Genomic DNA, 27,058 nt, shown 5'->3' on the forward strand with positions numbered 1-27,058 from the left:
CTGTGTTGAGGATTGCAAGAGCATTACTGGTTACTTAGTCATTCTTGCAAATGATCCCATTATTTGAAAAAGCATAAAGGAAACTGCAATTACATTAGGTGCCATGGAAGCTGAATATGTAGCACTAGCGTCTTGTGCACGTGAAATTACTTGCATGAAGCAAATGCTGAATTCACTTAAATTAGAAGATGCAGATGTGGAACCAACTTTGATCAAAAGTAACAGTCAAGCAGCTATTGCACATACTAAGAACTTTGTGGATAAGTCAAGAACCAAGCACATTGCAATAAAACATCATCATAAGAGAGAAAGTACTGGAAGGGGTTGTGGAAGTGCAATTTGTATCAAGTGAAAATAATCCAGCACTTTATCAAATCATTATGTCGAAATCTGCATGAGAAACATTGTTAGAGTATTATTCATAATGCTGTTTGAAAGGAAATGGTCCGAAATGATATTAGATGTTTGTCAGATATCATTCCGAGGGGGGGATTGGTAGCAGTAAGGGAGAGGTGGAAAGTTTACTAATAAAATTTAGGTTCCACATAAAAATCTCATTTTTTGAAATCTTGAAATATGTAAAATATGTAGCAGGCTTAAATGATAAAATATGTAAACATAACCTGGTTCCTGTACTTTATACTGAATTTTTCGGTCTCGTGCAGTTTTTGCTTTGGTTATTCTGTTCGAGTACAAACTAACTGAAATGCCTTTCTTTACAAACTACTAGCAGATTACCCGGCGTTTCTCGGGTATTTATTTATCCCAATCTTGTATTAGACAGGAAAATAATGAATTCTAACTATAGTGTAAAATGTAACTAATTTTAAATGTGATCGTGAATGTCACCAATTAGCTTAGCGACTCCGAAAACTATGGATTCGACACTAATCTAGGTCATTTGTGGCATTTTATTTTCACCCCTCTCATCCCCATGCCGACAGGTGATGAACTTGGAGTTGAACCGCATTGGGAGTGTCACGAAAACTATGGATTCCATTCGCAACACAGCCTGAATGTTAGACAACCCGAGAAACACTATCGTTGTACGGATTGCATAGTCACGGGTGTCTGTGCGGAATTTAATATCGATGGTTCTCGATTATTTTTACATGTCACCCCTTCCCACCCCATCCCTATGGGTGCCAGGGGTGTCCTACCCCCACAGTATTTATTTCAGGGTTGCAAGTGATACGCGTACCAAGTTTGGTTGAAATCGCTCCAGGCGTTCGAGAGTTATAACGGAACAAACAAATATACGCACCCACACACACATACATCCATTTTTATAAATTGAAGATAGATAGATAAAAATAACATTCTTTCTTCTCTCTTGCAACTTGAAATGGATGATGCCAATTTCTAAAGGGGTGCCGACGGACCGGTTCGACTCCGCTGCCTCCTGACGTCCATGCGCCGGGTTCAAATCCTGTGAATGACCATAGGCGTCGAGAGGAGGGGTCTCTGTCTCACGACGACTAACTCTCTCTCTCTCTCTCTCTCTCTGGTAGAGAGAGAAAGATAGAGTTATAACAAGACACTCTGTATGTGTGTTTGACAAGAACACTTATTCTGTTTGGTTCTTTTGTCGCCTTTTCGCCTCTCACTTAATCTCAACAACGCAAACGATTGGCAATTCATAAGGAAACCACAATATAGAATACTTGAGTCTGGATACCAACCCAAGACTACTGGCTTCGCAATACCAATGGGTATAATCACAGGAAAACTTTCAATTTGATGTACAGTCACGTACAATAAAAATCGGTCACTTACATCCTGAAAATACTCACTTCCCTCCGTAATGTTATGTGTGTTGCATAAATCCAGGCCGATGGATTCAATTACCATTGAAGATTTGCTATTAAAGTTCAATCAGTTAAGCAACACGCATAACGCTATGCAAAGAAGAGATTCTTTCAATATACAGGTGTGGCATTTTTATTATAGTGTACTGGACTGTACTTGCAGAGATTTTTAAAAAGTTATGAAGGCCAAAATGTTTCACCATGCTAAATATGTTGCTATATATCGGAGCTTGTTTCCGAAGTTCCTTTTATAGTTATTCTCACGTTGCGAAAACATGTCACAAAGTGTTAAAAGTGAATAAGCAGCCCATCCCTCCCTCCCTTGTTGTTCCGCTACTGTATTGTTGCTATAAATAGAGTTGCGCGCATTTATCTGTGGAAAACCGCCACAACAATACGGCAAGCAGAAACAAAACGACTGGGAGCGGGAACTGCCGGAGCGACTGGCAACACACGCAAAGCTTGTGACTCCGAGGAACGAGGAACGACCACACAGGAACTGCTCGTTCATCCCGAAGGAGCGGGCAGTTCACAGCTCCCAAGAGGGAGTCGTTCAAAAGGAACGACTCGTTCACGAACGACCCATCACTAGTTCAGTTCGGTGTCGGATGCCAACTGCGAAGGACAGGTTCTGAGACCAACCAAACACCAGCCATGCCCCTTTCCTTTTCGTACATTTCTTCAGCTCTTATTCGGCCTTTATCACCAACTTACAAAACATTGTACACTCGCCTCAATTAGTACTCCGGCAGTTTCTTTCTTTATACAGCATAGTTGCAGAAGTTACAATTCAAAATACAAGTGTATCGATATACGCTCTATAAAACACAACGTTGACCCTGTACATAAGTAATGCTATTGTGAAACTGAGCTCCGTTTATCTTGTAACTGTTTTCTTTCTTAATATTAGTCTACTGTTTTACTATTATTTCTTTCCGGTTTAAAGATTCTTCTGCTATACTGGAAATCTCAATAAATAAATAAAAAGAAATACAATGGGGTCTCTAATTTCGTACAGAAGTAAACTATGCACTATGTTTAGCATATATGTAGTTATTAGATGTTACTTTTAGAACTAATTGAGATTAACATTGTACATATGTATCGTCTATATAAATCCTCCCCATGCAAGTAAAATCCGCAACTGAGGCTGTAGTAAGAGTTTCCATCTACTAAACTATCAACTTGCCTCAATGTTGAATGAAAATACATGCAGTCCAAAAAGGTTTGGATGCACCGCTGCGAGAAAGCAGCCAAGATTACTTTAGTGAATGACGCGCGGAAAACTACCAAGTCGCAATAACAAGATCAAAGACTTTTGTCTGGACGTTGCATTCAAATTCCGCCCTTCCCTGCCTTGCACCGCCGGGGGGACGGTTTTGTAGATGCAGCGTCAACCGTAAAATATCACTGCAGCCCATCTTTATTGAAAATTCCGATAGGTGATTTTCAAGGTTTCATGAAAGGAAAGTGACATTTTCAACTATAGTGGTCCTAACGAAATCAAAAGAACCCTATTTACAACTAAATTTCTCGTCTCTTTTATTATCAACTATGGATGAAGATAAATAGTATGCATAAAACAACAACAGATGGCAGTCGTGAGGCTAGAGTGGTCTTTTCCGCATAAAACACTAGAATATTTCCTATATTAGGTTTCTTCGTAGGTGAGAAATTGTTCGAATTTGAAAGAAAGAGTATGAAAAGTTATCCTTACACATCAGCAACTCATACACAGTATAATTTTCTTTTAATTCCACGGCGCCCTTTGCTAAGTTAACACCTTTCTCTATGTTGTTTACATAGATTACGTAATCTACGCGTATAAAATAGTCTACGTGTCGAGTGTAGACTATCGTTGTTTATGCGTAGATGCACATCACTGCCCCAACCCCAACTAAACATACTTATTCAATGTGGGTAACGTCGTCGCCTTGTAACCAAGGGGTCCCGGGCTCGATACATTGCAGTGTTTCGCATCCCACTTTCAACTGTAGGTCCAGTCCCGATTAGCCTAGCTGTGCATAAAGTGGACTAAAAAAATAATTCAACTGTTTAATATGCTCTGCAAATTAGAACCGCGTGTTACAACAAAGGAACTCGTGCACACTCCCGAGAGAAAAGAAACAGTTGACAACTGTTTAGTGCAGTTTACGTCCGCACCCACCTCGTGGCGCTGCTCACAAACCTTTGGAGCATGCGCGGAAGATACCTTGACAGTGATAATCATCCGATGCTGACTTTCCTTTGCAACAATGCATGCAGCAACCATGTTGATGTTTTTATGAAGCATCTGCAAAGAATTCTTCACTGTATCGTATACCGTCTCTCCTTCATTCATAATATGGAGATTGTTCCCCGAAAGCGAGTCTCTTTCGTTGCCGGCAGAATGCCCGGTACCAGGCTCGTTGACTGATCAACTATTCATTCGCATGCGATGCAAAACTTCTTGTCGTGTTGAAGATTTTTATGGATGTCAGGTTAAGCTACTATATTCCTGAGACAGGCGAACCTTCAATGGGGAAATGCGTAATCTTTCCTTCTTCTTTTTCTTGCTTGTTTTTCTCCTTCATCTTCGCCATTATTCCAGCTACTTTTGTCTTCTACTTGCTTATTTTCTTCTCCGGTTGACGTACATAATGTTTCATTCATACGGAGCCCGTAAAATTTATTATCTTTTACTTGCCGTTATTGTTCTTCCCCCTTTTGCTTTTCCATTTATTACGTCACTGTGCCCAGTGCGTTTCTTGTGGTTCATGGTTCATGACCTGGTAGGGTCTGCCAACACACTGTTTTGTTTTTTTTAATCTTAAGATAAGGTTGTGGTCGCTGTGTTCACAGGTCACGAAACGACAAGGTTAGGCATGGGCGGTATGCAGAGGCGAAATTAGCTACCTGTAGTCTCTATGTAGAAAAAAGAATAACTTTTCCACCCCTCATTTCAAATGAATATACTGTTCCACCAACTAACTACAATAATAACAATAATAGTGATACGTGCTATATTGAACTCACCAAGTACTAGTCAGGCAAGCAGTGTTTTCTAAGGAAGGCATTTCCTATTTCGTTACTATTAACCCTAGCTTAGTTTCTAAGTACGTACAAGAAACTTACTTAACTGGCGAACGCTACCTGACATTGTTGCAATAGTATGTTTGTTTTTCCCAGAGTATCTCACTGGGGAAATATTGTTTTCATGCAAGACGGCGCGCCGCCACACTTTGCACTTACCGTACGGGCCTTGTTGGACCACAATCTTCCGGGACGATGGCTGGGACGACGAGGACCTCACGAATGGCCTGTCAGAAGTCCAGCCCTCAAGCCCTGTGACTTTTTCCTGTGGGGTTTGGCAAAAGAGGAAGTGTACAAGACAAAAAACCCGCACTGTGGAACAATTGAAGGCACGGATTCGGGATGTTATCACTAGATCCATACCTATTTCTTTTTTGCTACATCCTAAACGCATGCTATTTAGAGATCTTTACGTTTCATATACACAGCACACCTCTACTTAAATTCTATAGGACCTAAAAATGACTAAAGGAACTTTAAATTCTTATAAATACCTATAAGCCCTATTTTGACTTGAAAAACTCCTATTAAATCATTGCTTAACTTTAAAAATAACTTTTATTGAGAACCACCCTTAATTTCTTGAGAACCACCCTTAATTTCCGCCACAAAGGTTTGAAATCTTAGAACTTTGAGACCTTGAACGAATCCGAGTGGCAAAAGAAACAATGCAGTTGCAAAGGGTGTCAACGTCTGTGCAAATTCCCGGCATCTTCCAGCTTGCATCACCAAATTGGAAAAATCTGGAGCGAACTGAGGCGTTCTCCGTTGTTATACCTTGTACTTTCCAGGCTATTAAAGGGAACGTAGTTGTAGTACGAGGGTTGCTATTTATGTATCCGGAATAACAAACAAAAAAAATATGTATCATTGAAAATGGTTTTATTGTTTTCCAAAATATTCTCCATGATGATCGATGCACTTTTGCATACGTTTGAACCAATTCTCATAGCACTTTGTCCATTCCGATTGAGGTATCTCGAAAACATGCATTTTGAACGCATCAATCGCTTCTTCTGACGTCGAAAATCGTTGACCACGTAGCTTATTCTTCACGTACGAGAACAAAAAGATATAATTGGGTGCTAAATCAGGGCTATACGGCGGATGACCCATCAATTTAATGTTTTCATCGGTCAAATACTGAGTTGTTTGGACCGATGTGAGACAACTCGCATTGTCATGGTGAAGAATGATCCTGCGTCGCTGGTTGTTTTTCTGATTTCCCCAAAGACTTCTGGCAAGCAAATGGTTGTGTACCATTCAGAATTGACGGTTCTACGATTCTCTAGTGGCACTGTAGCCACATGTCAATTTCTCCCAAAAAAAAACAGGCGACCATTTGCTTCGAAGTTCTTCTTGCACGAACAACTTTTATTGAGTTTGGCTCATCTTGGAACACCCAAACCGTCGACTGCTGTTTTGGGTTCGGGCTCATATGCATAGATCCAAGATTCGTCACCTGTGTAGATGTTATACACGGCTTTTGAAGCACCACGATTGTATTTTGTGAGTATTTGTTTGCACCAATCGACACGAGCCTTTCTTTGAGCGATTGTCAAATTATGCGGGATCCAACGCGAACAAATCTTCTTCACTGCTAAATGTTCATGCAATATCTTATGTATGCTAGTCATACTAATGCCCAGGGATGCCTCAATCTCACGATATGTCACATGACGATCTTGCATTATCAGTTCTCGCACAGCATCAATGTTTTCTGGCACAACAACCGATTTTGGACGGCCTTCTTTAGATTCGTCCGTGAGCGAACGACGGCCACGATTGAATTCACTAAACCAGTGATATACAGTGCTTTTAGATGGTGCTTCATCGCCAAAAGTCGAAGTGAGTTGATCGATGCACTGTTGTTGCGATAATCCACGTCGAAAGTCGTAGAAAATCATTGTTCGAATCGTGTTAATTCCATTGTTGGCCTCCGATGAAATTTTCAAGTCCCTGTAACAAACAAAAATAGCATCCCTAAGCACAACGTTCTGGGTACACATACCATAGAAATGTCCAACTTTACGATGGATATATTAGATGTTACCTAGCAACATTAGTGTTGCCAGTTCCGGATGCGTATTTCACATATGCACATTGAAATAGAGATGGGGGGCGTGGCTTGTAATGGAGAAGTTTCTGGTTGGCTGGTCTATTTTTTTCTTTATTGAGTACTTCTATGGTGTGCCTAACAATTGAATGATGTAAACCATTTATATTTTCCTTTTTCATCAATTTTCTACTTTTTATACATTGCTTTGATCTTTTCTACATCTTTCTATTGTAGTTCACTTTCACTAAATCCATACTTATCCTCCAGCGATTTATTTATATTCTTTCGCCTTGTGCTGCCATCTATTTTTCTTTTTTGAAACTCCTCTCTTTTCATCTTGTGTTGTTGTTTCCAGTATGTAATATCTGGTTTGTAACAACTTTTTACAAAACAAATAGCCGCGAGCTTATATAGTCGAAATTAAGGTTTTGGCGTAACTCAAGGTTTTTAAAGTAACAATTAAAACTGCTCCTTGTTTGCATCTGACGAAAAGCGGAAAATGACCCAATATTATTAAATAATTGTATAAGAATTTTCATCCAACGCAACATTTTAAAAAGTATTGCCTCTTTTATTTCCAATAAGAAAGTCTATTCGCTTTTCGAGTATTGATTACTATCAGATTGCGTTGTATTTTTCCCACTAGATGGTTCTGCTTGTAGTCTGTGGTTTACAGCAAGTGTTCGCACAAGTCAATGAAATAAATGCCAGTGTCCTATCCTATATCATTGAGGCAGTCTGCTGGCCAATAGGAAACATTCATACACAAACCACGCCCCCAATCTCTATTTCAATGTGCACATGTGAAATACGCGTTCCGGATACATAAATAGCAACCTATGTATACCAAACAAAAATGCGGGCTGTTTTGGGTGGGAATATTATCTACAAAATCAGTTGTTAAAACAGGGCCGGCATTATTCCCGGTCTCCAACAGTAAGAGCGCGGGAAGATTGCAAGAATACCTCGGTCTGATTGGTTGTTTCCAGTTCCTGCTGTGACGAGTAGGAAAAGCAAACTCTGTAATTGACCAATCACGTCGCCTGTTTCCCCCACTGACGCAACAGTTAGTTGAAAGGGTAGGGCTTGTGCCGTAAACTACAACTGCCCTAGTATAGAGAAGACAACTGCAAACTGCCTGAGGTTTGAGTTTTCAAGTTGAGTTTTTGAGGACACTTTATACACAGATAGACTAATCGGGACTTGAGCTACAGTTTAAAGTGCCTCAAACGGATATCGAACCTACGACCTATTAGTTGCAAGTCGACGACTACGCCTCGAGGAGAACCAAACCTGCCTTGGGAATCGGGAACAGTTGCATTTATGAACTTTTCACCAATGACTTACTGCGGCGTTGAGAAAAGGTTCTCCATAAATACTTCTGAGTCAGTGGCGGCGATTAGGAAGGGGCGAGGGGAGGCAGTTACCCCCAACCACTTTTCACCACTTTTGCCCACGCACTATGCTAAACCTTATCTACAAAGGGAAATATATTGTCTTTGCCCCCCCCCCCGCCCGTACCCAAGGGGACCAAGGGGCAATGCCCCCCCTTTAATGTAAACCTATAAAAACCTACAAAAATAACATGGACGATTTTTAAGATTTTGCAAGAATTTCGATTTTCTTCTTTCATAAATGAATGTGTTGTTTCTGGAGAGAGGCAGACTCCAGAAGTCTGCAGTCTACTATATTTAGTAATTTAATTTTATAACCATTTATGCGAATCTACGACTAAATGTTCCAATTTGGTCGGGACGGTTCACCATTTTTTACTCCCTGCTCTGACTTTTTTCGAACTGCAGTCTTGATGAGAAAATGTATTTTTTTTCGGTTAATTCATGTTCAGACATGTTCTTCATTTATAAGGATTATTCCATAGCGTTGGTGGTCACGTTCAGGGTACGAATTTCTATGGCGATTTTGTCCTATCAAGATTTTCCGAGGGTAAGAGTTTGTGTTATAACAACAAAGATAAGCAATTAGTTTTGACTTCAAACATAATTTATTAAAAATAATATCATAAACACATACAAGGAAGGAAGAGCAAAGAATGATGTCTGACTGTGAGTGAATGTTCTCATCTCTTGTTCTCTCTCTCTCTCTCTCTCTCTCTCTCTTTAGGGCTGGTAACAGCATGGGATAAAAACATACTTCTACAGTCATAGATAAGATTTTAAAATTATATCAAATTAGACTAGTAAGGAATGGAGCCGTAGCTGCGAAGGAGGTCTTCACCCTAGGCTCCTGGAACAGAGAAATTAGATCGATCTGTTATTTCTCCTCCATTTCCCATTTCTCATCTCCTTTCGTCGGGAATAAAAATAGCACTTACTTGTTAATTTAATAGGAAACTAATGTCTTCTTAAAGTATCTCATTTTTTTGTCCCTGCACCTAGTTATCTTTAATTTGCAATCGATTTTGCAGATTTGAACAATAACACACACTGCTTCAATGAAGATGATGTGGGATGCACAACCAAACCAACTGCCCTTTTATTAGCCACATTTCATTAATGCTAAGTTTTCTTTTCATCGGATTCAACGAAAAAAAGTAGGTACATAAAATTTCTACAATATCTAAGTATGACAGCTACATCAAGGTAGGGTGGTGCAAATTCGGTGCGAAAATCTATTCTAGTCCTGGGAGCTGAAATCTTTAGCTACATCTCTGATAAGGAAAAATTTCCTTTGAAGAGACCATTAATAGATTTACACCATTATAGAAACATAACACAATAAATGTATGGAAATTTAATTATCATTTTTAATGAAAAGCAATAATTAAATAAAATCTAACACTTATTAAAAGAAACATTTCACTTATCTTTTAATTCCTTGACATTTTGAACCAGTTGTTAAAGGATTTAATTTGCTAGTTTTTAAATGTAGCAAATTAATTTGTTTATATATATTTATAAATATAAATATATAAATGCATTCATTAATTAATGATAATAATAAATTATGAATAATTGACATATATTTCATGACATATTTAACCACGGTTTCGGACATGCCCCCCCTAAAAAATATTCTGGGTACGGGCCTGCCCTCCCCCTCCCAGTTTTGGAGCCCAATCGTCGCCACTGTTGTGAATTGTAACGATCACATTGAAAGTTAATGGGATTTTTACAACCCAGAAGTGTCCGTGCCTGGCCAGCACATACTCACGGACAACTGAAAGAACTTCACTACGGAGAACGTTGAAAAGCATATGGTGATGCAGTGCTTTAAAATATGATAAAGTTTTTACATTGGACAAATTGTACATGAACATGGACTTCTGCTTCTAAACGAACGTGGACTTCTGCTTCTACAAGAACATAGACTTCTGCTTCTTCGCAGGTATACAATAATAAGTTCTGCTTCTACAGGAACATGGACTTCTGTTTCCACAAGAACATAGACTTCTGCTTCTTCGCAGGTAGCTATACAAAAAAAACTTCTGCTTCTATAGGAACATGGACTTCTGCTTCCACAAGAACATAGACTTCTGCTTCCTCGCAGGTATACAATAATAAGTTCTGCTTCTACAGGAACATGGACTTCTGATTCCACAAGAACATAGACTTCTGCTTCTTCGCAGGTATACCATAATAAGTTCTGCTTCTATAGGAACATGGACTTCTGCTTCCACAAGAACATAGACTTCTGCTTCCTCGCAGGTATACAATAATAAGTTCTGCTTCTACAGGAACATGGACTTCTGCTTCCCCGCAGGTGTCATTGGATTTCTTCTATTTACAGGAATATATACTTGTTCTTCTACAGGAAGATGGACTTCTGCTTCCCCGCAGGTATACAAGATCTTCCACTAAAATGGTAACTTTTGTATAAAAATTGCATCTAAAACCAGTTATTTCATAAAATTATTATAAATTAATAATTATACCTATTAATTTATTATAATCACGTAAAAGTCCTAAAATGGAGTTTATAAATTCCTAAATCCCTCTTTTCTAGCACTTAAAAATCCGTTCCATAGCTATCACAAACGTCCCGAAGGAATTCCTACAGAAGACCGTCGATTCCATCCCAGTTCGATGGAGCAAGCTGGTGAATGCCGCCGGTGCGTACATTGCATTCTGAGCTGGCACATATGTAATCCTATTACATAATGTATATGTACAGAAAATTTCATTGAGATTACTTAAACATTACAAAAAAAACTACAGATAGTTTTCAATGTCTAGTTCCATGGATTTCCAACTGGCGGCCCCCGTTGCCTTTTTTGAGGCCCCTCGAAACCAGTTTGCAAAACACATTAATTTTATTTATTTTTATTAAAATACGTTCTATTTTTATTGAAGGAACGAAAGCTCTGTGCAGAAAGACAATATCACAGATAGAATCGATTTTGCCGTCAAGAATGATCATCAGGAGAATCTAAAGTGAAACTTTCTCTTCACACCATGCATTCCACCCCTTCGCTATGCGGAATGAACTCGTCCGCTTCCAACCTCTTCGCTATGCGGAATGAACTCGCCTGCTTCAGTGAAGGTTTCAATCCTTGTATTTAGAAACAAACTGCAGAGAGAGCGGCGTTATAGAGATCTGTTTTACTACGCACGAAGTACGAAGAGATTTCCAGTGTTCCAACTCGGATTGTACTGCGTCTGATTGTTAAAGTTCGTGCAAATATCGAAATGAGCAATATCTCCAAAAAACGTAAGATTGAAAATTAAAATAGCTTCTTCCCAACTTGAATTGCGTGATTTGCAAGGCGATGTGTTCCTTCAAACTAGGCAAGAAAAGGGGCCAGAGTTTTTCAAATACCTTTCAAAGGAACGCTTTCCAAACCTTCGAAGTTTTGGACAAAAAATGACATCGATGTTCGGCAGCACATACACGTGTGAAAGTGTTTCTTCTTCAATGAAGTTCATCAAGTATCTCTACAGACGCCGGCTGGCAGATTCTTCACTGCTTCACCTTCTGAGACTTTCAAATACAGAAATTGAAGTGGACATTCCAACTTTAACAAAAGAAGCAGATCGGCCACAATTTTCACACTGAACACTTACTATGAAGGATTCTTATTTTTATGGTGTGTTTTTCATTTCTTTCAATTCATCCATAAGTATTGGGTTTTTGTAAAATAAATTGTAATTATATAAATTTGATTTGTGATTCCATTGTTTTTATTGACTCATTTTAGAAATTTAGGTCATGCGAAAGTACTACATTTTCAGTTCAGTACTTACAATTTTTGTAATTTTTAATCCCTCTCCCCCCAAAAAATTCGGCCCCCCAATCAACTGCTGGATATAATTTAGGCCCTCGGACCTTTTGAAGTTGGAAACCACTGATGTAGATTAATAGATGTCAATTTTACCCTTTCCTCCAAATTATATCACTCACTGAATTATTCATGAATGTTTCCAGAATTTTTTTAGTATGATCTTTATTTCTGAAAAAAGGGGGGACAATTTTGAAAAATGTTTTGAGCTTCAGGAGAACATTAAACAAAGAAAATTATTTCCGATGTTCATTTGGAGTGATCGTGACTGTACAAATAATGAAGCATGTAAGTTAAAAATAAAGAAGAAGAAAAAAACTAAATGCCGCATTTGTACATAGACAGACTTGTAATTGACTTTCACGCGAAAATCATCCTCTTTTCCCGCATATAAAAATACGTCGGCACTTACTTGAGACAAGTCATTCCCAGGAACAGACGAATACGGCAGCCTCCATCTTCACGTGTTAACTCTTTTAAAACTCCCCACTGCACGAGTCACACGAACTCATCACCAAGGATTTCAATGGACATTTCTTTTTTTGTGCACTTGCAAAAAAAAACTGCATCCGATTATAATATTCTCAGAACTGCATCCCCATCGGGTGCATTCTGTTGCATGTATGCATCTCAAATTAGCATGTGCACCTTCGGCTTGTGTTGTGTCAAGAACTTTGGTGCAACGTGCACATCAATCATTTCTTAACTAGATTATTTCTTTATTTGCAAGAAGCACGATGCAGGTAGCCGGTTGCATTCCCGATGAAGCGCCACAGGTTCGTGGCATTTCTTACTTCTTTTTTTTAGCCATGTATGGGCTGTTAAGAGGGTTGATGGCCTCTTTTCATGAGGTAATCACCGGTTTAGCCCCTTCGCGAAAGAAATAGGCCACCGTCTGTCTATGGCGGGCAATGAAAACATTCCGCGAGACCATTACCGGGTCGCTGGACCCTATGATTAACGTTCTTCTGAATGACTAATGCAGAACGGGTAGGCATGTTACAGGAAAATACCCTCTGAAGCCAGTTCCTTGGTTGTCAATGATGCTGTTCGACCGGGATAACTCTCTACTTGGGAATAGCTGGCTCCAAATCCATGCATTGCCTGGTAAAAACTGCAGCGGAGAGAAATTTCCCGTTTGCATGCCAAAAAATTCCCTTCTCGACTTCAAAATTACCTCTTCTTCACTTCAAGAAATACAGAAAGGATTAATCTGGAAATTTCGATATGGGAAAGTGTACGATTTCAGGAGTTGTGAAGGAAAATTTTAGCATCAAATTAGGTTGAATTGATTGCATTATTACATTATTTAACGTCGCTTTTCTCCCACGTTTTGGCTAATCGCGACGATGAGAAGGAACCCTGGCGTAGTAGCGCGCTGTGCTAAACACTCCTCCACGAAGGTCGGCCCCGTGTTCGAATCCCTCTTTGTGAGTGTCCCTTCATAAATGGCATCGTATCATCACTCATCATCATCGTCGTGATTATCCAAAAGTGGCAGAAAAGCGACGTGAAACAATCTAATTCAATCGATCAAACAAACGAACACGGTACCCCGTAGCGAACTGTGCTAACCACTCCGCCACGAATACATATTACAGGCACCACAAGAAAGGCCGTTGCTTAGGTTTAGTGTATTGTCTTACTGAAATTAGTGACAGCTCAGTCCTCACTTCAGACACTAACAAAAAACACCCATGCTAAGGCCGGGATTCGAACCCAGAACCTCGGTGCTAAGCATTCTGCCACAGAGGTTCCTGTCTAGGGTTACCAGACGTCCGGTTTTTCCCGGACATTTCCTACATTTTAGCCTTATGTCCGGCGTCCTGGAGGAATTTGAAAACTATCATAAATGTCCTACGTTTTGAGCGTCACATAATACCAATTAGAAAAATACGTGTTTCAGTTGAACAAAGAGAAATCATGAAAGTAACAAGTCTATGGACTGGGCTCCCAAACTCAATAGTGAAATGTATTTTGATTCATTCATTGCCCAAAAAGAAAATAAAAGTTTCTGCTAAAACAAAAACGGAGGAAATTAATGATCAAAGTTTTGGGGCCACATTCTGATGATGTCACTGTTCAATGCGTGAGTGTAATTTCTTGCTTTGGGGTTTATACTGATGGTATAGGTACCGCAAGTTGGTACTGCGGTTCAGCAAAATTTCAAATAGTTCTATCTCTCATAAATATGTATTGACTAAACCTGGAATTTTGATAAAAATTGGCTCCACCGAGAAGTATCAGTTATAACAAGTAGTAATAAGTGTATTGTGTAATATTTATTAGAAATTTGGGTAGAACATTATAGTATAAGGGAGACGGATTTCTTCAAATTTACAGGAGAAAGTACTTACGGAAATAATTTTCTGTAGCGTTCTGGAAGTTCGTGAATGTAGTTTTGATCCATTTTATTGCGAATACATGTTGTTTTCTGCGAAAATCTCTGTCCGACACGCTGTTTCTGCTGCCGCGATTTGCTTTCTGCACGAGAGCACAATGCTCTGTGTGTTAAGATGACGTAACCCCATAGTCAGTGTTTCAAACTTGCCGTGTTTTCACTAGAACATGACGTGTCGAGTATTTTTAATTATTTTTTTTTTAACTATGCTTGCATAACCTAACTTAACCTCACCTAACCTTACAGAAAATGGTTTTTGGTGCTAACGTGAATTGTTTTTTAGGCTAACGTCAATGGTTTGTGAGGCTAACGTCAATGGTTTGCGTGGTATTAGCATAATTTCAAATCCGGGCACGAAAGTAGGTATTTTTCAGTGAACAAGGTTGCAACACTGCATAAATCGACAAAACACTCGCACAACGCGCGATGAACCAGTACACTGTCGCCATAATGTGTGTTACAGAATCGAAATAACGAGTAACAGTAAGTACTCGTAAATGTAAGAAATATACATTATCTTAGTTAGAAATGCATTATTTCACCTTAGGAAATGTTCCCCATTCCAAAATAGTACGTTAGCAATGTAAAAAAGTGCGAAATATATGATTTATAGGTGTCTCACCCATACTATAATAGTCCAAATTTGGAAATTTTACATTTAAGAATTCATTAAGAAATCAAATTTTTCAAAAGCTGAAAAATGTACATTTTTAAATTACTTTCTAATGTGTTCTGCAAATGTGTATTATTTAATGCGTAAGATTTATGCGTACATTTTGACTTCAAGTCCTACAATTTGGGAAATTATATTCTACTTTTTCCTTATAGAGATCGTATTCCTGTCGCCATAACGCGCTGTGCTAACAACTCAACCAGCTGGATATTTAAGAAAGAAAATGCAGCAAATCGTGTTTTGATAAATACATCTTTTATCACCGCAATATGTCGCCAAACACATAAACGTTACAAACCTTACCATCTGTAGAAAAACAAGTTACTGAACATTGTACGTCAACTTAAACATGCACATTTGGAAGTTTTAAATAGATATAAACGATATGTTTGAAATTTACGATGAAAACATAAGAAAAATTGATTTTTGCTGTAATAATGAACAGTCAATTGCTGCTACGGGTTGAATCTGATGTAACTCAAGTTTACAACGTGCAAGTTACGAGGGTGGTTCAGCATGCTCCGCCCCTGACATAGAAGGAACCCTCGTAGGAAAACCAAATCACTGTCACTTTTCAACATAGTCCCCTGCAACATTAACACACTTTTCCAATCGGCCTTCCAGTGCTTCAATCCCAGTAGAAAAAGAATATTTTGGTTGGTCCTGCAACCAAGCATTCACAACATCCATAACCTCGGAATCGCTGACAAAATGTTTTCCACGAAGGTGTTCCTTCATGTTCGGGAACAGGTGGAAGTCACTGGCGGCCAGATCTGAAGAATAAGGGGCATGAGGGACAATTTCGAACCCTGCTGCATGAATTGCAGCCACCGCAACTTGGGAGGTGTGGGCGGGAGCATTGTCACAATGGAACAACAAACCACGGGCGAAAATTGCGCGGCGTTTCTCCTTTATGGCAGTACGTAATTCTTCAATTAGGGTTACAGAATGAACACCTGTGATTGTCTTTCCCTGTTGGAGATGGATTCCTTATGCATCTCAGAACACAGATGCCATCACTTTGCCCTTTGGTGGCTGAACCTTGAATTTCTTTGGGGGTGGAGAATGGGGGTGTTTCCATTGCATGCTTTGGCGTTTACTTTCGGGAATGAAGTGGTGAACCCACGTTTCATCCATTGTAACAAATCTCTTCAGAAACTTTGGCTTGTCAGCCTTTAATGTCCGCAACAGGTTCTGACTTTCACACGACGTGTCCTCTTTTGGTTGACCGTCAGCATTCTCCGGACCCAATGTGCAGAGATTTTTTTCATTAACAAATGATGATGAATAATTGAATGCACACTGCCAGTTGAGATGCCACATGTGTCTGCTATATGGCGGACAGTCACTTGCCGGTCTGCCAAAATCATGTCATGGACTTTTGTAATCATTTCTGCTGTGGTCACCGTTGCAGATGAGCCACCACCATGCTCATCTTCACAGGTCTGCCGACCACATTTAAATTCACGGCACCATCTCTTCACTAGATCATATGAAAGGCTAGAGTCTCCAAGAGTTCCTACCATATTTGCATGGATGTCTTTCGGTGTTGGATTTTTCTTGAGTTAATATTTTATCACTGCTCGGACCTCAGATTTTTCCATTGTTTCACATGTGGCTACACTTCTTACTGATCATCAACGTGTAACGAAAAGAGAAATTGTTGTAAATTCTTGAAACTTGTTGAATATTAGTCTAAAGAATGAACAATGTTACATATAAAATTACAGGTCTCTACTATCACTGGAAATGGGTCAGGGGCGGAGCATGCTGAACCACCCTCGTACTTACACAATAACATTTTAAATGTTTCAGGAATATTACAGCGGAAAGGAATTTGGACCTGTCACGGTGTATGTGAGTACAATATCTTTATCATTAAGTCATTTGGAGAGACGTCATTTTGTAAAAATATAGTTAATGAGTCAGTTTCAAAATTGACGAGGATCCGCAATGTATTATTATTATTTGAGTAAGACTGAAATAAGAAACATATGACTACAGTTCCAGAATTCAAACTTCTTAATAACGCCTATGATATTCCGTTATATTGACCTGTGACTTTCCATTGCAACGGGTGGGATACGCGGATTACATTTTGACATTAAAGTAACTATTCTACTGATACTTAAGCAACATTTTTTTGTTACAGTTTCTGTGCAATGTAATATGAAATTGTTGATTAAACATAAATTTAGTTAAAATACTTTCCTAGATTATTGTAGCTATTAGTGAACAATTTGGTGGGACAGACAAGACACTCACCTAACAAGAAGTTTATTTTAGTTTTAGTGAATTGTCAAATGATGAAAAATAAATTATTTAAGACGAAGAGAGAAGGTAATTCACCTTTGAATATTCTAGTGTGGTTGAGGGGGAAATGGAACAGTTGAAGGAGGAATTAATTGCTCTTTGGTGTCACTAGGACACTATAGTAAACAAGAGTAAATCAAAATGTTAAAATAAAGGAATAATACGAAAAATACCTTCTACTTTCTAACTTAACTATGTATAATACAGTAACACCTCGTTAACCCGGACTAATCTGGGGATACGTTGACCGGATGAACTGAAATAACCTAAAAGAACAGTAGAAAGTGCAATAAAACTCCTTTTATAGCAACAAAACACGTTTATTATGGTGTATTTAAAGGGCAAAGGCCTAAATACACTATACAGTACAGTAAAATGTAAAGCAATACTGTACATACAATGCAATACGTACATACGCGATACCCATAATTATGATGATGTGCCCAACGGACCTGGCTCTGGACACATTTTTTGCCTATTGCCTGTCCGGATTAAGCGAAGTCCAGATTAACGAGATTTTACTGTGCTTGAATTTTTAACCAAGAGACAATTTTAGATTGTTCACCCACAACACAAGATAGGATAAAGTTACAGCATTGCATTACATTTTAAAAATTTAGGTTTCAGGGCACCTTCACATGCACTGCTTTAAAATTCAAAAATCACATTTGTGCATTGTTATCCATGTCTAATTAAGAGATTAACATTATCTGTTAGTGCTTACCTAGCATTTTGTACAAGAAGCGCGAAAAAACGAAATTCTTCTTTCTGACTATGGATTAAATCCATGCGAAGTTATAACAGTTTTGTCTATTGAGAAGCGCGAAAGAACTGAGATTTCTTTTTTCTCGAAAAGTATGAAGGATAGCCATGGTCAGTTTATCTGCGAATAATGAAAAAGTATAGTAAAGTGAGGTGCGCGAAAATGTTTAATTCGTCATTTTGGCTAAATATGAAAAATTTCGCTGTTAATGCATCAATTGACACAGGTATAGCCTATGTGTAGTTTTGTTATCTTCCAAATTGGTGCATTCTTAGTACATCACATGCAACACCAGCGGATAAAAGTGCCCTTTTATGCATTTCTGTGTGTGTATTTTGTCACACCAAATAGTGCACAATTAGCAGTTTTTGCACGTTAATGTGATATTGGAGTCAACATTTACGTTTTGGGTTCTGTGTGCAGGAATTGATTTATTGTCTTTTGACTGACTTCAAATTTGACTATTCGATTATATGTTTAAACAATCGAATGCATAAGGCAATAATGATAATAATAATAACTTGCAAATAAAAAAGTGAAAAAGAGAACCACGGAAAGACGAAGGCAACATGGACGCCACCATACTTTGCTAAGCCCCATCGCAGCAAGAAGGCATCTCCACGTATAGGGAATCTTATATGGATGCTAGCCGGTCCTCGTGGTGCAGTGGTTAGCACATCGCGCTACAACGCCACGGGTCCCGGGTTCGAATCCTGGCATGGGCATGGATGTTTGTGAGTGTCCATTCATCAATTTCATGATATCTACACTCATCCCTAATATTCGAAAATTAGCCAAAAGTTGCACAAAAAGAGAAGTAAAATAAAACAAATCAATCAATCATTATATGGATGCTATAATATGTACTAGAGGATGTGTACCAAATGCGGGCCACGTCCTTAAAGCGGCCCACCTGCATTTCTGCTCTGGATGGTACTGTGCCCTGGCGGAAATGCATGGAGCTGGTAGCTTACGTTACTGTCGCATGCAGTGCTTGCGCCCATGTTGATTACTGCGTCTGTTGTTCTCCAATCAGCTCGTGAGTGATTTTGTGCAAGTCGAAAGTGTTATTACTCCCACCCACGTTCAACTGCCGTACTTCGGTCATTTGAGAGGTAAATGCGTCAACTCTTCTACAAGCTTAATCTTAGGTATAGGAGCTAGCTATCTTTGTATGTAATTGGTAAGCAATTGACGAGATTGCAATATAAATAATTAGAATGGAAAAATAAGCACTTGTGGCCCTAAAGTGGACCCCTGCGTTGTCGTAAAACAAGCCCAAATTCTAATCATGGAATTATGGCACAAGTTCCAAGGGAAGTAAGGCGAAAACAGGGAAGAACATGACCACATAGATGCCATACAAATTAAAACGACGGATTTGAAAAAAAACAACTAATATTCTTACTTTATTTTGTGTGCTCAACACCCAGAAAACGTTTTATTTTATTCCACAGCCTTCCATGTATTCTATTTCAGCTTATATCACTATAATTAATTTGTTGCTGTTATACATTGCACTAAATTTAAGGGGGCACTTTAGAAACGTTTCCTTCCCGTATGGCACATTCTAATTGAATTGTTTTTCTTAGGTACCAAAAAAGCCCTGATGAACCTCAGGTACCCGACAAAAATATTTTCCATAGCATTTCAAAGAAAACGAATATTTTGTCCATTTTTGGCACTACTTCATAAGGAACTATTTATAGTTTATGGTTTATGGCTTTAGGAACTATTGAGAGAAGAAAATTATTAAAATTTCCTCATATTTGAGTAAAATATTACACAATGTATCCTAACATATTATCAAATTACGTAGTTATTAAAACTTTACAGGCATGACCAAACGAAAAATAAAATAAAAGAAATACCACTACAAACAAGACTTGCCATCTAACGGAGATCACAAGAACTAAACATTTGGCTTTCGAAAGATATAGTTTAAAATATTTTTCTTTTAATATGATTATTGGGAATTTTAAGCATTTAATTGTAGACAACATAAATTACAGGTCAGTCGGTAGGGCTGACTGTGACGCGTGGGCACAGGTTCGATTCTCGCGATGGGTGACATCAAGTGGAAGTACGTATTTCGGACAATGTCCCCGCATAAAGCTGATCACGCCACCCCGAACCTCCGAGTGGAAACTTCCATGTGCATTTCCGAGGGCAGTCCGTCCATGTACAGCGCCACCACGTTCCGAACCGCGGAACATTTTCTATGCTCGGCTACAGCGGGGCCGCGCATGACGCTTGCCGGAGCTAACCGAAGAGACGCGGAATTACACGAGGGGGCATTTGGAGACGCGGCCAACGGAAAGTTTCTACCCCAGAAACCTGCAGACTTCTCGCACGGAAATTCCGAGAGTTTCGCTGCAGTGGGCAGTATTTGATTTCCATTGAAGCAAACAACAGAAGCGATGTTGCCGCGCTTCCTCCGCGTTTCAGTAGGCGATAAGCGGGGCTCACGAAACAGTGGGTACTTGGAGGTAACCCGGGGGGTTAAGGAGGCCGGAGTGAGATGCTGATCACATCACCTCCACAACACTGACGGCGCCGGGAACAAATGATTGGTGGGGCTGAAGGGGGACGAGGAAATATTTTAAAGGGCAGTTACATTACTCACACAGTGTTAGAGGCCTGTTGATTACCAGGCAATAGCCTAACTGATGAGCAAAAGGCGAAAGCATTCTAGGCCAAATATTTCCTATATTTGCGATAGTTTCGTCTGAGGATATTAATTCTCAAGCTTGTCCCTTTCTGCCATCATAGTTAATACAAATAACGGTGAGCTACTTCTGTTTCACAAAATCTATCAATTCTGTCGCCGTATAATCAAAGGGTCTTGGGTTTGTTTGTTCCTTGGTGGAAGACAGTACAGTGGTTCAGATCCCAGATTGAAGGTTCAGTCCCAATTAGTTTATCTGACAAGCAATTTGATCTAAAACGATGTGGTGTGTGTATATATACATACAGGGCTCGAAAAATTCCGGTCGCCATGGCGACTAAAAATTTCATCTTGGCGACTGTGATCTCTTGCTGTAATATTACCGTTTTTTAAGTTTCAATGTACGAAACTTTGAAGATTCTAAGTTCAAATTGCAGTACAGCGTAAGCTAGCAAATGATTTTTTTTTATCTACGTTGTGAACATTCCATAGAATCAGTAACAATTTCTTACTCTTCGAACCCAACCCTCCACTTCACGCTTTCTCACATGATTTAGCGATGTTTTGAATAAGGTGATGCTCAGCTTCTTATAGATTGATTGATTTGCTTTATTTTACTTCGCTTTTTGTGCCACTTTTGGCTAATTTGCGAAGATGGTAATGAATGATGATATGATGAAATTGATGAACAAACACTCAGAAACATCCAAGTCCAGTCCAGGATTCGAAACCGGGACTCCTGGCGTCGTAGCGCGATGTGATAACCACTCCGCCACAGGGGCTGGCTCAGCTTCATATAGTATCCACAATTACTAGTAGGTGGTTTCCAGGCGCCTGATTTTCAGAGCTGGCGCCTAGCTCTGAAGAAGATTTTTCGAACACTGTATGTTTAATAACTAGAAAAAAAATGCACGTTATATTTCCAGTGAGTACATTGTGGCCCTCTCAGAAAATAATCTGCATTATATTTTCTTGGAGGGGCACAGAATTCGCCCAACAAGAGCTCGAAATGGAAATTTGCACGAAACGGGATGCTTTACCTTCGTTAACAAGGCGTTGCAGGGTTTGGAAAGTTCCAGGGGCCCATCAATTCCGATGGGTTCTATAGGTTCCATGCAGGATCGCAACTATTTTTCTCGCACAATTTAACTTCGGTACAACTTGCGTATTGCTTCATTGAAAAAAGGTCCCTGGACCGTATTTAAATTGATCCGGAAAAAGGTTCCTGGACCGAATTGCAAATACTTTAAACATAAAAGATTCTTTACGGTCCAGAACCCATTTCCGCTTGCTGATTTTCTCTCCTGAACCGGAATTGAATTTCAATTTACATAAAATTCGTGGACTTTTAACAACCCTGTGGTGTTTTCTTTATTTCCTCTTCTTCTTTTGCCTCTGATTATACTACAATTAATAATAGTTAATATTAAAATATTTGCATAGACATCAAATAATATAAAATACACTGTACACAAGTCTTCCGGAATTTTCTTCCGTTTTTAAAATTTGAACAGACCGAAATCGCGAATGGTAGTCAGCCCGCCCAACCGGGATTTTTAAATTTCAATGTACGTATCCTGAAATATCTTGTCTCAATAATGCTTATTAAAATAATCAATTTGTGCATGTGGAAGATATATCCATATTGTTATTTAGCGTATGATCGAGGATTGGGTTTATTCTTCACAACGTCAACAATATATCTGCTCAGCTTGAGGAAAATGAATGACTATGAAAAAAGATATCCCAAATTTGTGTAAAAATCTTGTGCACGAGGATATATCTGTCAGAACAATCGAATCCACTGATGAAACTGTGCAAGGGCACTCACAAAGAATACCCATGCCCAGTCGAAGATTCCAATCCGGGGCCCCTGTCGTCATAGCGCGGTGCGTATTTATGCAAGAAAATATAGGGTAAAACTGTCATATGCTGGAAATTGCTCTAACTCGTTCATTCTCTACTTTTTTACATTCGTACTTACCTATTCTGCATTGCGAAACATTGTTTAACAAGGGATTTCGCTTTTTTTAACGAAATTAGTATCTATTGTAAACATATCGAGTAATTATTGTTCGTTCTTTTCTCGCATCCTGAGCAAGCAAAATGGCGGGCAAATCTTGTCTAACGTTGTGTTTCAAACGGCAAAGCAGTGTTTCAACATTCTTAAGAGAAAAATTCCTGCATAGCCCCGAAAACCATTCCCGCAAAGCCCTAAAAACCATTCCCGGAAAAACCATTCCCGCATAGCCCCAAAAACCATTCACGCATAGCCCCAAAAACCATCCACGAATAGCCCCGGAAACCATTCACTCATAGCCCCACGCACCATCACGGTAAGGTTAGGTTAAGTTGCTTTAGGCTGGGCAATATAGTGAAAAAACTGTGTGTTTGGAAACACTTACCGGGGGATTACGTCATCAGATGCTCGCAACATCCGGTTCAAGTACATGGATGGAAAAGCAAACAACAGCTTTCCTGCATCGGACGGACATTATTATAGAAAAATACATGATTTACATTGAAAAATGCGAGAAAACACTTCCACGACCTTCCGAAATTACACAGAAACTCAATTCCGTAAGTACTTTCTCCTGTAAATTTGAAGAAATCCATTTCCCGCATATGATATTTTTAACAAATATAGCAAATCAAATGTTGATAATTACATTTTTATCGCAATAACTCAAACTGTATTTCTCGTTACTATGGCAACGTCAATGTTGCGAAACACATAAACGTTCTACAACTTAACTATATATAGAAAAAGAGACGTTACGTATATAAACTCAAACATGCACATTTTGGAAATTCAAAAGAGATAAAAATGGCTTATTTTAAATTTACAATCCAAACATATGAAGCACTTGTTTGTGTTGTAAGACTAGCAACTGTTAATTGTTGCAGTTTTCATTGCTATAGTTTCGGGTAGAACCTGATGTAACTGAACAAACGCACAGCATGCAAGCCATTTACATAACAAATTTTAAAATATTGATATTCATGAATATTACAGCTGCAGGAAATCTGGACCTCTGACGCCGTATGTAAGTACAATAACTTCAATATGTAAGTAAGGGCTATACTGCACTATCGATACTTGTGTTTTACCATATCGGCGTTAAAAAAAATATATGTTCGCTCGTTGTACTTCATTCGAACTTTGATTTAGCACTGTGCATTTTTCAATTAGATGTTCCTGTTCTGTAAAATTATACAAACTTTCTTGCATTACCTACCACACGTGCATTCTTTTATCTAAATACATGTTGAAAGCGAACAGTATTGCCAGGTCGAACTTTGGTTTTTAACATGGATATGCATACGATTGTCCACTAGGATTTAACTTTTGTTTCGTGTTTTCATCCGTATTTCATTTCATTTTTGGATATTGAGGTTTCTAATTTTTAATGGCTGTAAATTATTTTCGTTATTTCATTGTTCAAGGTTGTCCTCTCGTGCGATAAGGGAGACCCTGACTTCACTTGTTTCCCTTATCTCACAACTGATGTATTATTTATGTCATTTGGAGTGTAAAAAGAAAAGGTAAAGTGCTCCCCTGTGCATAGCACCACGCCATGAAGGCTTATAGGGGGTGTGAGGGTAACGCCCCACACTGTCTTGATCCGGTCGTGAGTGGGGGTGATGTGATCAGCATCACGCCCCTGACCGCCTTTACCTCCCCCCCCCCCAAGGTACCCATGTTATTCGACGCTGGGTGGGCGCCGGGTCCGCTTCCATCGTTAGAAACGTTCCCGGATTTGAACCGGCCGGGGATCGAACCCGGGACCTTTAGCATGGTAGTCAGACGCGTTACCGACTGAGCCACTTTTGTAAACTTGAAATGAATGAGGAGGTCGTAATTGTAGAACCATTTCTGTCGTTGTGTTGGCGTACAAGAGATATATTCTTTGTCGTGTCACTCATGGTAATACTAAACACAGTCAAAAAGTTTTGCATCACCCGAGAACTGATGAAAATAGCGTCCGCAACATGCCGAAGCGGACAAGAAACGATGAAGCAGAGCTCATTGTGCGAAATAACACGGTCGACGCGCAATACCGATCACCAAAGACGACTACCGGAGTCGGCAAGCGCATGCGTGTGTTCAAGCGTAGCACCATGGTAGTCGGCGAAGGTTAGTTAGGTGTTCCTTGTGTCCAGTTAGCGAAGGCGAGCGAGTGCAGCTGTGTGCAAGGCATGCCTAGGCGTACAATAGTGTATTTGATCGGGCCAGGATCATCACGGTAGTGCAGACTGGCATGTCACAACGGGCTATAGCTAGGGCTGTTGGAGTAGCGCAAAGCGATGTCTGTAGGACCTGGATGCGTTATACAGACACAGGAACAGTAGCAGATCGTCCACGGGTCACAACACCAGCACAAGACCGCTATGTACGATTCTCAGCTCGGCGACAGAATACCATGACGGCAAGGAACATCACTCATGCCCTCCAGGCAGCCTCTGGTGTGCGTGTGTCAAACCAAAACTCCGAGAAAGTGGTTTACGTTCCAGAAGACCTCTCCGGCGCCATTACCTACTGCCACGACATCGGCGCGACCGTGTGCATTGGGCCTGTAAACATCCAAATTGGGGACCCGATCATTGGGCTAATGTGCTCTTCACCGATGAATGTAGGCTCTGTCTAATGCCAGATTCACGAAGAGAGACGGGTGTGGCGAGGCCCTGGACTGCAGGAGCAGCTTCGTGGTGTCTAGGGGGTCCATCGATACCAAGGAGGAGGAATCATGGTGTGGGCAGGGATCATGCTCGAACGTCGAACGCCCCTAGTTCCAATTAGAGGAACACAAACAGCTGTTCGTTATTTCAGGGACATTCTCCAGACGACTGTGGAACCATTTCAGGAAATTGGTGATGAGTTTGTCTTGGTGGATGACAATGCCCCTCCACACCGCGCACAGATGGTGCACGATTATCTGCAGGCGGAGAATATCCGTCGCATGCCCTGGCCAGCGCAAAGTCCCGACATGAAGTGCATCGAACATGCATGGTCAATGCTAAAAAATGCCATTGCAAACCGTCCTGTGGCTCCCACCAATCTTCGTGAAGTTCTTCTTGCGGCACAGGACGAATGGGATCGCCTACCGCAAGATCACCTTGATCGCAGTGTTGCCACATGAAGGGAAATTTCCCTTTTTGAAGGGAAATATGGAGCAAATTTTAAGTGAAAAGGGAAATTCGATGAAAAATAGCGAATTTTCAGGGAAATTTTAAGACAGACTAAACATTAATTATATTAAACATTATAACAGATTCCAGTTTTGAAAATGAGAACTTATTATTTTTTTATTTTGTCGTATACTTTGTTCTGAGAGGAAGGGTGGAATTTGAGTTGACCCACATCTAGCTACCGTTTGGGGCCGGAGATCTTTGGTCATTCACCCTTATGGGAGTGGGAGTCCGAGGGTATTGTTTATTTAAGCTTTCCCCGGTTTTCTGAATTTTGCCTCAAACACTACACGTGCAAACCATAAAGTTATCTTTGTCGCAAACCTATCTTTACTTCAGTCTTCATTGGACACTGGGTGGGTTATTCGTCGTGTGCGAGTGTTTGGTGGAAGGCTGTGCCCTTCTTGGACGACGCGAGAAGAAGGGAAGCAAAGGAGACTATCTGCAACTCCAGAATATATATTAGAAAACGTAGTGGAGAATTATCGGAAGATGAAAAAACACCGCGGAAACAAGTTAAAATATTCCGTGCAGAGTGGCAAGATCATTTGCTCAGGTATGTACTATATATCTTTTTTAATAAAACGCGTATATCCATGCGCCGAACTTAACATTTTTATGGGGAGGCAAAAATGTGATTTTCCACACAAACTCTTCATTTTGTGTAGAATATTTTTAATTTTCTTCTGATGGTGTGATGAAGACAAGGGGCATTGGCCTCCCTAAATCCAACCTCTGTTTGTGTGTTTTGCTTTTTAATTATGAAAATCTTCAGTTGCCAACTATAACATAGTTTTAGCTTTCATCTCAATACAAAAAATTTAGCTTGGTTTAGAAATAAAATCTAACATCTTCCAAAAAAAAAAACATTTAGA

This window comes from Lepisma saccharinum, chromosome 20 (assembly GCF_977018435.1).
Source record: "Lepisma saccharinum chromosome 20, izLepSacc3.1, whole genome shotgun sequence".
NCBI lineage: Eukaryota > Metazoa > Arthropoda > Insecta > Zygentoma > Lepismatidae > Lepisma > Lepisma saccharinum.